Source organism: Pipra filicauda, unplaced genomic scaffold (genome assembly GCF_003945595.2).
Source record: "Pipra filicauda isolate LSUMZ 115617 unplaced genomic scaffold, ASM394559v2 scaffold55_size4083901_pilon, whole genome shotgun sequence".
Lineage (NCBI taxonomy): Eukaryota > Metazoa > Chordata > Aves > Passeriformes > Pipridae > Pipra > Pipra filicauda.
The window spans coordinates 1,222,394-1,236,006 of record NW_024104709.1 but is presented as its reverse complement, the minus strand read 5'-3'; the positions used below and the strand labels follow the sequence as shown (position 1 = coordinate 1,236,006).

Here is a 13,613-nt window from a genome sequence, read left to right as displayed (position 1 = left end):
AATCACTGTAACAGTGCTGGTTCCCAGGGAAGGGTTTAGAGGACCTACAGATCAGTAAGCTGATGCATGTGTGTGTACATATGTGTGTGCGTACCTTTAGGTAATAGTGTGATAGTCTTACTCAATAGTGACTGTAGTCAGTGGAATTTTTACTTGATCCCAGGGCACAGAAGACATGTTTTCTCTATTCCAGGTTATGTTTTATTTCATTACACTATCTTGTTCAAAAGTAGGCTGTATTGTTAAGTAACTGAAATTAGTGCATGGGCAAAGATTCACTTTTATCAACAGAAGCAACAAAATGTATAGCTAACCACCCACAGCAGGGAAAATCATTTCTCTTTGGGCTCAATCCAAGTTCCACTAACTTTTATGATATTTGGATCAAATTTTCTAATCACGTTTCTGTGATGATCTGTAAACCCACTGGGGATGTCATTGCTCATTGCCAGGACTAGTTGTAATGAAATAGTATGAAAGACATTGGAACATAGGTGCCAAAACCTACATCTGCAGTTCAGGTTAAGGATTTCTTTGACTTATCATAATGAAAGAAATGGAGCAGCCCCAGCAAAGTTAATTCTGACTCCATTTACTTATCCTCTTTAAATCATGTTTGAAACTACTGTAGGATTGGTGTATTAGTAAGCAATCCTTAGAGAAGCAGTGAGAAGTGTTTTACTTGTCCTAGGGGCATGTGAGGTTGATCACGTATAATGAGTCTGCCTGGAGCATCTTCCTGGGGTCTCCTAAATCTGCTTGTCTCCCATGAAGTAGTCCTAACAGAAAAAAATAGCTTCTTTTCTTTGAGTGCTTGCTCTTTTATGATGTAAGTGGTTTCTGGTGATCACAAAAGTTCTAGAACAATGAGATACCGGTTTGGGATATAATTGACTTAATTTGAATATATCTGTTGTAACTTCCTGAATAAGAATTGGTGGTATTAATCTCTGGAAACACTTAAATGGGAATCTGAATAACTCTTTGGAGATGCAGAATTCAGTAGGGATCTGTTTTGTCCTTTTTTTTCTACCTTATTACCTTTCTTAATCATTCATTATATCTGAGTTCCTGAGCGACCACTATGGTTTGTTATGTCTTTTATTCTTCGTGAGAAGCCTTTAACTTGATTTCTTATATAACTTAGTAGCAACATTATATTTTCCTTGTAGAAACATTTTTGGGGCCTAATGTGTTGAGTCTGTTATCTGAAAGCATTTTTAAATCCCGTGCACCTTTCTTGACTCCTTTCCTAGGACAGATTTTCCTTGGTTGGAACTTTTACAGTCAGTGTAGCCTCTAACCATTTTTCTGGTTTTATTAATTTTTGAGCAGAAGCCCTATCATAGAATCAAACCTTGAGGGTTTAAGGGGACAAGTCTCAGTGAAATTGCCACCTTGTAGTCCTTAATCTTTTTCTTGCAGCTGCCCCGAAACTCGGCTGAACACAACAGAGAAAGCAAAGGCGACTTAAAAACCAGTTTTTCTGTTTGTCTGGTTCCTGGGGCAACCAGCCTTGAAGATACCCTACGTTATTATGAAACACCCTTAGAAACCAGGTTTAGCTAATCCCTACCAGTCTCTTTAAGTCAGCCAGACTCTTTCTGCCATTTAGAGGTATGGTATCTGTCCGAGCTGGCACCTGGCTTTTGGATATAGGCATCAACAAATTTAGCGGACACTCTGTTCACATGCATTGTCATTTGTGTTTCAAAGGTCAATAATTTTCTTCTTTGAGATATATTGCTTTTTAATGAGTTTTCTGGAGATAGTAAATAAAGGTAGTTGAGAGAGGGATTGATCTACTACACTGTTTGGAGTCTTTATTTTATACTGACTTACTTGTTTTGGCTATCACAAAAATTATATTCAAGGTGGTACTTTGTCTACAACAACATTCATGAGTTCTGAAAATTCAGGCTAAAACCCGTGTGTCTGTTCTGAAGTAAGGAGTCTTCTGTCCAACTACCACATCATGGATAATTGTTACTTAGGGCTTTAAGTTCAGTAGCATTTTGCTGATAAGCTTATTTCTTCAACTAGTACTGTACTGATACAGCAGATTAAACTTTCCATCTTGCCTTTTCTATAACTCTTTATTTGTGCTTCAGATCTCAGATAGTGGACAGGAGTTGCCTTTGCAAGGGGTGCAAAGGTTAAAAATTACCCTCTGCCCATGGATCGTCATTGCTTACTAGCTGGAAATTACTGCCCCATCACACTACTTTTTGAAAGAGCTGTGGAAGTGCTCTGTTTCTTAGTTCAGGCAAAGCCATCTGGGTTGGCTTTGGTTGAAGGTCAGTGGAGGGCTCACACTGAATGAGGCAGGAAATGTGAGCCTTCAGACAGCGTGGGGCAAGTGGGACCAGAAGCACCTTCAGCTTCCATAGCTAGAGGAAGAAGAGCTGTCCTAGCTCTTAGCCAGCAACAGTTGTCCTTTAAATGAGACACTCTGGGGTAGCTTGTGTAGCTACAGGCTTTTGTATTGTGGATTTCCGTGCATGACGTTGAAGAGAAATGGTTGAAACTCATGCAAAAGTGTACCGAAACCTGTCTTGTAACTGTCCTTGCAGAAGCTTTCCACTGGCCTCCAAAACCTTATCTGAGATTATTCTGCAGGCTGTTGAATACATTTTTCAGAGCTGCAGTGTTCCCACTGATGATTACATCAGGACTATCAGTTGTTATTTCCAGGTCCTCAATTTTCTTCTCAACCTCCTGCTGTTTTAATCCCAAACCTTCAAGCTTCCTGTCTGTGGAAACCATAGTAGCCTGGATTAGGTCCAACCTTCCAGAAATAGGTCTTGTAAAAAAATTAGATAATACTGGATGACCAATGACCACAGCTGTAGACATTGCCAAACCAAAAGCAGGTAAGCAGGTAAGCCCTTTTAACAGGCTGAAAACCACGTATGAATATGCTGCCAGATCCTTTGCTGATCTTAATTTCCTCAAGGGCATGTTAAAGTCATTGCCCATTCTCTTATGAAAATCATAGGCAACAGTCTTAAAATCTTAAATCACTTGGGTGATTGTGACCAGTAGGTAATACCCTATAGCACACCTGGAAAATATCTTTTCACATACCTCCTGGAAGCTTTTTAAAGCTTTAAAATTATTTTAAAAATACATCTTAAATCAGCTGTAGTTTTCATAATCTTGGTGAATCTGGTTGTTTTCTTAAACTGCCCACATAGTCCCAGGCACTTGGTTTGGCATAATATTCCCCCATGTTGCTGGACATCGTGGTCCTTCTCCATCCTGGGAGAAGGCTGTGCCTGCAGCAGGCAGCAGCACCACACCCACTGCTTTCTGCTTCCTCCTTCCCTCAGCTCTGGGCTAGGGGGCTCAGCCTAGGCTGAGCCTGGCTGACATGGGCAGGGCCAGGTGAATGAGCCTTCTACAAAAGAGGGATAGAGCAGGAGCTGGGATCACTCATAGGCGTGCTGGAGACTTCTTTTACTTGTGGAAATACCATAACCTTTCTGATTAGGGCATGTGTGGTGAGACATTTTATCTCTTCATTTCTCCAAAAGTGCATGAGAAGGTAGGATTCCCAACAGGGGCAGCAGCCAGTACTGAAGTCTTTACAAAGGACCTCTCAGTCCAGTCAGAGGAAGAACGTGCCTATTTTACAGATTTTTGCTGTCGTAACTGTCTTGGCCACAGGTGTAAAGAGGCGCGATTCTTGACTTGATCCCTGACTGACGCACACAAAAACTCTCACTGTGGACAAAGTAAAGGACAAACCTTTACTTTTACTGAAACACTTCTAGCTTGTTGGATGAGGGAAGAGGAACCTCGGGAAAAAGCTGTGCCAGCAAATAACATGATTTTGCTAGTATGAAGGAAGGCTGTGCTGGGAATGCTGTCAGTACAGTTTGCTAGGACAGCTGCACTAGCAGAGCTATCCTATTCTGGATACAGCCTTGTCTTCTGTTCCAGTTTGTCATGCATGATTTATCTTTCTGTCACCTCTGCAGGACCCTAGGCACCTCTCGGCATAAAAAGAAATTAAAACACAATACAGATGAGTCTGCTCTGTATTGGAGTCTTGACCTTTAATATATCAGGTTTTCATATTGCAAATTTCCCAGCAAATAGGCTGTCCTACAAGAACAGAGCTGCTTTTGTTATCTGCAGAGGTCCTACCTTAGCCATGCTTCAGTTTTATTTGCTTCCATCTACAAACTCTCAAGCTGCCTGAAATGCCTTTGAGAGGAGATAAGGTTTTCAGATTGCCTGCAAGATCATAACCATGAACTCCATCCAACAAGGAAAAAGAATTATCATCAAAAATCAGAGAAAAGAGTCTGGCAACCTGAGTATCAGAAGGATTGCTTAATGTTTGTCCTGTTATACGAGTTTAATTTTTATCAGGTTTTGGGGTTTATTTTTTTCCCCTTGGTGCTCTCATTAGATTTTCCTTCCTTTATTAAAGAAAGTGTTTGCATCTTGCTCTGTGTCTGCATTCCTCACAAACAAACAGCGGTACATTGCCCTGATGGCAGGTTTGCAGTCAGACTCCTTAGATCAATAAACCATCTCAGTTAGTTATTGAGTATACCAGATCTGAATTTTAAAAATTCACAGTCACAATTAAAATATCAGAGAAGGCAAAACCTGATGTAAATTTTAAGAGGCATCTGAAGAATTGCTCTATACTTCAGTCATAAAGCTTTGCCAGCATTACCTTTTTACTAGATCACTGTTTGATTGGGTTTCGGTCTCGTGTTTTTCTGTGCAATTATTCATGGTGTTGGTGTTGTTTTTTTTTCTCCAAGAGACAGACAACTGTGTCTTTAGAGAAACAAAACAACTGTGTCAACAGATGGGAGAGAAAATACTGTGTCTGAAATAGTGCTTGGAATAAACCGTGTTAAAAATAGGTAGTCTTGCCACAACTGTTTCTTTGGCCAATGTGGAAATCCTTCTTTCCCATACTTGCATGTTATCAAAACTATGCTAAAATTCTGTTAGAAAAGCTGCCAAATTAATCTATAAGAACATTGCTACAACAATAACTACCCTTTTCCTGCCTAATTGTAGCAGTCATGCGAGTAAGGGAGAGGCTAAGGAAGTTGTGCTGCCATAGGAGAGCTCTGAACAACGCCAGGGGCTGACCCTGGCCAGCAGCAACTGAAACACAGCTCTTGCACTTGTGGGTATAGATTTTAATGATGTGACACTCCTCTCTCCTTCCAACAGTACTAGGACAACTAGGGCACCAGAGGGTGTCAGAATTTTGCCCTTTCTTAGAAGTGTTTTTGCACTCCTGGTAGGGAGAGAAATAATTTTCCTGTCCCACAAACTATCTGGGTATAACCCACAGCAGTTCAGCTAACAAGATGTTTTTTTTAAAAAAGAAAACTCTTGTCCTCTCCAAAATTGGAAAGCAAACCAAACTACTCTTGAACGTGACTGTTACCAGCAGCATTAGAGTTGCAGTTTAGACATTGCATTTCTGCTTTCCATCTGTTGTCTCACTTATTTTTGCTGTCTGTCCTCTTGCTTTCAATTGTCTCTTCTGTGTCTCAGTTTATCCAATTTTCATGACTGGCCAGCCAGTTCAGCATTATCGCTGTCCTAATGGCTGTAAGGAGAGCAGAGAAGCTCTTCACTAAATGAGTTTTTTCCCACAATGCCTCTGCGCTTTGTTTGGTCCATTTTTGTTTGTGCTTGGTGCCCCATGTTGTGTCATCTGGAAGAGATGAGATGTTTGCATAATGTGTATTTTGCTGGAGTTGTTTAATTTCTGCAAACATTTATACTCTACAGCTGGCAGCGCATTTGGGGCAGGGACAGATTGCAGTTTCAAACAGAGAGCAAATCAGTGGGTTGACAGCAGCTGGAGGAGCTGAAGAACAGGTAGACTCTGGCTTTCAGCACTCCCTTCCCCACATTCCCCACAGCCTTGTCTGGGGGTACCTGCTTGGGAGAAAGCAGCCTTGGACAGCGGAGCATAATTTAGGGCAGCCCCATGGTGTTTGTAATTGATTCCTGATCTCTGAGACAAAATGTAAAGGTAGATAAGGCTCCTTCATCTGGGGAGAAGGGCAGAGGCAAGTGAGCCATGCAACCTGCTGCTGGGCGTGAATTTCCTGTGACTGGTTGCAGCCCTGCTCTATGCAACAGGCTTTTCCTTTCCCACTTGTCTGCAGCCAAGGAATGCTCCTGGCGATCCATGCTTGCCTGGCAGTCATCTCTATTAATGCTGCTTGCTAAGACTAAAGGAAATTTAAAGAAAAAGAAAAGGTTTCAGATGATGTTAGAGGCTGCCCAGTTACTTCAGTCCATCAAGGGAAGAGCCACATTCCTTATCACAGCAGTGTGTTCATTATCCCTACTCTTTCCTCATTCCCATGTGAGGGAAATGTAAACATAGGAGTTGAAATGCCCATTATTTTATACTCTTCTTCCAGTGGATAAGAAAAGCTCCTGTGAAAAGGCTTAGCAAGTCTTATCAGCAATACTGAACGTACAGAATTTCCTATGGTAGCTTCTTACCTCATCTTTTCTGTGTTATCTCCATCTGCCTCTGTGGTCCCTGCAATCCATGAGTAGTATGTATATCTGTCTGTGTCCACTCCAAGGATATGTCTCATGGCTTTCTTAAAATTTGCTTTTGCTTAACCTATCTGTGGATGAGTTAGTACTCATCCATATTAGTACTTTAAAAATATTAGTACTTTACATGCGTGAGTGACAGTTTAATTACTAACATATGATTTCTACCTTCCTCCAGCCTGATGAGCTCAAAAGGAAGTCAAAGGAAGTTTTGTGCAACATCCTCAGTCTCTGAAAAACCCATATTCAGAAAGATGCACACCACCTATTCACTTTTGACTTGAGCAAATGCTTTGCTTTGCTGAATTGACTGTAATAATTAGAAATGGAATTAAGCATATGCTCAAATGACTTGCTTAGCTGTGATTGAGATTGCATAATTTAGTTACTGGAGCTTTCCCCCCAAATTCAGTGAGAGTAGGCTCAGGCGGTAGTGACAGAGAGGTGATAGAATTGTAATGGGTAGGATAATTATAATGAAGACTTATGCCCTTTGTATTGTAAAATGAGGTTTTGCTTTTCATTATTGCCAGTTTCAAATTATGATTGTGAATTGTGGTCAAGTCAATATGATTTCATGGGGCAAATATAGCAAAATCTTTGCTTCAGCTATAGGAGTATATAGTTAACAGCTGTCCTGTAGCTGTGTCCAAGCTAACTGCTGTTGCATTGCCTCATTTTTCAGACCGTTTCATTCTTGTGTTGGACACCAAAATCATTAGAAAACATTCATTGGCAGCATTTAATAGCATATATTTAGAACGTGAAATAAAGAAACCAAACATTGGTGATGCACCATAATCTACTAGTAATTTGTTTAACTCCACTCCTCCACATGTGCAAGAGAATAAAATAGAAGTTATTGAAATAAAATAAAATTATAAAGATTTAAAAAAAAATCTTCACATTTATGATCATGTGGGGTTTTTTTCTTTAACACACCAGCTCGTTTTATTTTTCTGAGAGTCAGTGGTGATTGCAGAAGGTGAAAAATTGCAAACAAAACTAAGGAGAAGTTCAAGTTAGCTGCAGAGCCAAAAGTGTGATTCAGGAGCTGAAAATATCTCTGCACTTCATGCATCAAACTCAAACACTGTGCTTTAGCAACGCCCCCTGGATTAGAAGCAGAGTTTGAGGTCATTCCTCCTCCAGCCTGCCATGTATGGATAGGGCCCATGCTTATGACAAATTACTGACTTACTGAGCACACACCAAGAGCAGAGTGACATCAGTGTAGAGGGATCTTGCCTCACTGAGGAGGACCTAAGACTCCAGTGCTGCCTTTCTTTTGTCAGTCTTAAGACCTTCAGGACCAGTGTGAAGGTACTGGGAGGACACTTTAAACAATCTCTCTATAGATGTGGCAATAACAAGGGATAGTGGGGTAGAGCACTCGTCTCCTTGTAAAGAAGTCACATGGCATCCAATGGAAGTGCTAAAAAAAATGTGTGCTCAGGGGTGTTCTGGTGGCCCATTCAGATTTTCAAGATGAGTGATCAGCTGCCAGTAATGGGGTTTCATTGGGACTGCCGACCTGAAACAACAGTTGTGTGATCCTGTGCTGTACAAGCTGTCTTTGCAACCAGGAGCATACTGTCTGAGGCTGATCTCAGCTTACCTGGTGTAAATCCAGAGTGCCTTGAGTGAAGTCTATACTTTGACTTAACACCAGACTCGCTGAGCTCTTAGTTTTATTTTATAGGGAACCTTGATTTTGCAGGTAACAACAACCAGAATTCTGTGAAGAGACCCCAAGTCCTTAGATTATTTTCCCTGCTGATAAATTTCTGTTGCTCGCAGGCATCACACTTCCCTCCTGCATGGCTGACTAGTTGCCAACTTCTCAGAGGCAACTGAGAAGTCTCATCTGAAGTCTCAACTGTCAGTCTCATCTACTGATGAGATTATCCAGCGCTTATTGCCATCACTCTGCCATGGGCTTGAACTTGCGATGCTCTTTCTGTGGAGATGGACAGTTTTGACAGCTCAATTGATTGCCATGGGCTGGTGAGACACCGACCACATTGCAGCCTGCCTGCTTAGCAGCCACAGGTGGCCCTGCCTCAGTTTCTTCACTGCACCTGGCTGCACTGGTTTTCCCCAGTGTATGAATGTCATAGCAAGGTAGTCATTCAAAGAGGGAAGGAAAGCCAAGGCACTCTGTGTGGGAAGTTCCTCATGACAATTTTGCTGAAGTCTGTTTGGATCTCGTAGAGCATGAGCTTTACCTAGAATCCTATCTCAGGCTTGGCTGAGATCTCATGTTTTCGCTTCCTCTGCCCACTCTCAGAGAATCCCCAGATGTACTCCCATCTTGCTGCCAGCTGCCTGCACAAACAGCCCTCTTAGCAACAGCAGGCCAGGCAAATGGGTTGAGCAATGTGTGCATGAGGACACTGTGTCAATTGTCAGCTTGACCATTGTCTAAAAGCATCAAGCCTGGTTAGTGAGGGCACTGGTCTCAGCTGGCAGTGTCTAAACTGTTATTTGCAGTGAGATTATGGACCTATACTTAGGGGGATGTGCTCTTGCTAATTTAGCTCCTGGCTAAAGTAAAAAAAAGTAACCCGAAATCATAGTTCCAGTGGTGGCAGCAAAATAAACTCCTGTGCAGAGTGGTCTCTGAGGATGGAGGAGATAAAGTAGAGAGACTCCCAAGAAGAAATTATGTGCATGATTTTAATGAAGTGAATCACCTATGTGTAAAGTAAACAAAGTTCATAAGGGATGTTCCTTTCAGTTAAATTTTGTTCAGATTGCAGAGCCTGAAACACAATAAAACCAGCTCCACTAACACAAGTTAGTAAATATGTCTGGTTTTATTTATATAATATGTATACATATGCACATATGGATATATACATATATTTATGTATATACACATGTATGTATGTATACACATAAATGTATGCATGTATAAGTTTGAACAAATTGAAATTTTACAAGGATTTCTTTGTGCTCTTTGCATCCAGATCTGCAACATGGTGCTAGCATGCAGGATACCAAAATGAAGAAAAGCTGTCAATAAACCAAATTTAAATGGGCTATCTCACTCCTATTGAGAAAAATGTGGAAAACAAAGAAGCATAAATACTGAAAAATAAAGCAGGCTTCAAATGTCTTGCTGTTTTGGTAGTGAAGATAAAAATGTTTACAGCATGGATACATATGATTCAAAAAATAAATTATATCCCTTTAACTTTTGAGGTAGTTCAAGATTCGATCCATTAATTTCATCAAACTGGTTGTAGGAAAACTTATTTCTGCAGTATTGAGAGCTGTCAGAATGACCTGGAATTAAGAGGGTAAAGGTAGAATTGCTGTAAGTATTTTAATTCATCTATTCAAAGGTGATTTGTGTGAACACATTAAGAACACCAGTAAAGTAATGGGAATAATTTTCTTCCACTTTTTCCAAATTCAAGTGCATATGGTATGATTGCATTTCATCAGGATATGAACATCATTTCACAGATGATTGTCTTCTGCCATTGATCATATGAAGTCAGTATGACATTGCTTTTACCTTCCTCATGTAGGAAGACTTTTTTGCTTCTAGTCTTAGCTGCTGTAGCTAGCAAATTCTGTGTATAATAAATTTTGTTTTGTTTAGAGAGCGATAACTGTAAAATAGTGCCCATTTGGAGAAAAAGCACTGAGACTGAGATTGATGCCTGGAGCTTAATGCATCATAGTTGCAATCAAGCAAATATTAGACTTCTTATTTCTCCTGTTACAGACCGTAATTCACAGAGTTCTCTGGACTTTCTGTGTTTGAAAAGGAGAAAGGGAACAAAAAGAGCATTAGAAAATCCACACAAACTGGCTTCACAGTCTCTATATATTACCATACAGAAGCTTTCCTGGTCAATTCATTGCATTAAGTAAGAAAACACCCATAAAAGGAAATTTGAACTGATGCAAGATGGTTTGGAGTGAGAGATTTGCATATAACCTCACTGCTTTGAGTTACCAGCCATAAATTCAAATTGTTTGGTGATGCAATACAGAAGTGTGCATATTTTTCTACCTACATTGCCTGGCTCTTCTTTAGTACAAATTATCCTATACAGCTCTGGAATCTGGCTGCAGTTTAAATGGTACCTGGCTTGGTACCTGGTTTTCTTACACACCTGGTCAAACTGAGGCTTTGAGTAAATTCCCAAACCATGGTAAGTTACAGTCTGTGCTGGAATGCTATCTGTTGCAAGCCAGTTAAGGAGTAACACAGGCATGGCTTTATTTGCCCTTTGTACTCTTGAGACAATTTCACCTATTTACTGTACTATTTCAGAATCTTCAAATAATTAGCAGTAAAATAAATATTATCCAGTTGCTTTCCTAAAATTTTAGTTTCTGATTAAAATACACTTGAGATATATGACTCTTTTTTTTACCTTGGAAAGTGCACAGGGTTCTCGCTGTCACCCCCCTATCCTCAACTGACCTTACAGTGTCAGTGGAGCATATATATAAGAAGTAATATAAAACAAAGTCCTTCTTGTTGATCCATGAAATAAATTAATCTTTATGGTTAGATGATGCTGATGTCTGCTGTTACATTTTTGTTTCACCACTGAAGGTGTAGTTTTATGACTAGAAAATTATTACAGAGGTTCCCAAGGCTGCTAGCATTCTTTCAAAAGCAGATGGTGTAAGATTCATTATAGGAGCACTTCTGCCTGTGTTTCCAGGTCCTGTGTAAAAGCCTATTCCCTAAGTGTCTGAGATACAAAGTTCAAATTGAAAAAAAACTCTTCCAAGCAGTAAGACATGCTGTGATTTTCATACTCTCATTTCCTTTCTGATGAGCTTGTTTATTCATAGTCCCAACGGCTGGCAAACAACTGCAGCAGATTAGGAGAGTCATAACCAGATATGACCAGATAGAATCACAGACTCATTTGATTTGGGAGTCCAACTGTTAACCCAGCACTGCCAAATCTGCAACTAAGCCGTGTCCCCAAGTGCCACATCTACACGACTTTTAAATACCTCCAGGGATGGTGACTCAACCACTTCCCTGGGCAACCTGTTCCAATGCTTGACAACCCTTTCCATAAAGAAATTTTTCCTAACATCCAATCTAAATCTTCTCTGATGCAACTTGAAGTCATTTCCTCTTGTCCTGTCATTTGTTAGTTGGGAGAAGAGACCTAGCAATACTAGAAATACTGGAAAATGCTCAGCAGAGGTCTGTCTTTCTTTCGTGGGCAGGCGTTGAAGGCACGCTCGTTTATTTCTGCTGCAAATAGTGACGTATCGCTCAAATTTTTACTAATGCGGTGATAAAACCAAATTAAAAGTTCCTGGTTTTACTATCAAAGCAATGCCTCTGGGAGCTTTAATTTGGCAGCAAAATCCTGTTTGACAACACATGCATTTTCTGGGGTTGTTAGAGATTCCACATGTTGGCTGTTCCCTCAGACCACGTCCTGTTTGCTAGAACCAGTGCTATTGTGAGATGGTAGGTTAGTAAGGAGAAGCACTAGTACTGCTTTAAGGCTGGAAGGTATCCATGCCACACCAGAGAGAGGATGCTACAATTCAGAGTACCCCTAGCTCCTACTGCAAGATGGGAGAATAAGGACTTGTGACTTCTTTATTCCTTTGCTTTGGTTTTTTGGCTGCACTTTTTTCAGGTCAATTGTAAAAGTAGTAATTGAAATACTGGCCCTGGTAAATACAGAGTTTTGCCCTTGAGTAGAGCGGTGCCAAGGTTTCACCACAGATTAAAACTGTATTCGACCCTGTTTGTTCAAGGTTCAAAAGTGGTTCCTGGCTTCACACGCAGATAGTTTCCTAGAAAGCTGTAGATTAGTTTGATAAAGCGTCAGGGACTGTAGCCAGAGCATATTATTTTATATACTCAGATACCTGTATAGACTGCTGTTGACATTGCCAGTCGTTGCTCATTATCATTGATATTTGTTTTTGTTGCTAATAGCAAACATTGCAGGGAAAAAAAGCATCAGCATATCCCTTTTATTGCTAACCAGTTCCAGGCCTGCTTTATCCTTCAGCTTTTGGCACCCTATTTCCACCAGCTCACATCTGTGCTCTGCTAGCGGTATGTCACCCATCTGGCGGAGGACAGGCTTTGCCCTGTGTATGGGGCAGTGTGGGCACCAGTGGCACTTGCTGGAAGCAGAGGGAAGTTTATTGGTGGCTTCAGTGCCAGTATGGTCAGGCCACAGACACAAATCTGCAAGTTCAGCATGCTACATTTGAGATTTTCCTGTCCAAGTCTTCTGGCATGCTCCTCTGTGATGACTTTTGTAAGCCCTTGAGGAGCACACACCTTCTCCTGCTGCAGTGACCTGATCACTGCAGACAGTGGCCAGCCAGGGCTCAGTGGTGTGGCCAGGGCAAAAGAGCAGGAGAGGGGATGACATGAGCTATACTTCTCAGTGGGACCCTGTGCTTCCCTGGAGTGCTGCCCTGTCCAGGAGCACATGCAATCTGGGATGCCCACACTCTACCTATCCTTGTCACATCACCTGGCATCTCACATGTGGGCATTCAAGGACGCAGGGAAACCTGAAAGAAAGTGCCCTGGGCAAAACACACATTGTGGTTGTGTGTTCATACTGGTCTTCACAAAATGAGAACAGCCAGGCTGGTTGGAGTATATTGTCACTTGAAGATCACTGAAGGTTTGTTGCCTCAGCATTACCAAGGTAGGGATTTTAGTCAGCTCTATTGCGTACAAATTAGATATGATTCTCCAGTTCCTGATGCGTTGTCTGTATACCCTGATCAAAGGTAGCCTCCGTGCATTTCATAACCCATTCCCTGCAGGTGTAAACAGGGCAGCCTGTAGGCTGTCTAATGCATTTAACACATTAATGAACATATCTCCTGGTGCTCTGTGCCGTGGACACACAGGCATACACTCCTGCATACATGGCTACAGCAAGTCCTCTGTATACAGTAAGTACTTTTTTTGTGGTCTTTCCCAGAGTACCATCACATGTAAATAGAGATATAAGGTTTATGACTGATTTCACAGTGTACACTAATAACTTATTTTCTGAAACAGACTA

General features: G+C 41.1%; 1 protein-coding gene across 8 annotated transcripts in view; it reads left to right on the top strand.

The window, feature by feature from the left end:
• The window catches only part of HIVEP2 (HIVEP zinc finger 2), a 139,108-nt gene that overhangs the window by 71,998 nt on the left and 53,497 nt on the right, over positions 1 to 13,613 (top strand). Inside the window, exon 1 of one of the 8 annotated variants that reach the window (XM_039387375.1) lies at positions 12,031 to 12,209. The exons of the other annotated variants lie outside the window; for them this stretch is intronic. The gene's annotated coding sequence lies outside the window, so the exon portion shown is untranslated. Of the gene's footprint in view, positions 1 to 12,030; positions 12,210 to 13,613 lie in introns of those variants that run through there. 8 annotated transcript variants of the gene reach the window in all.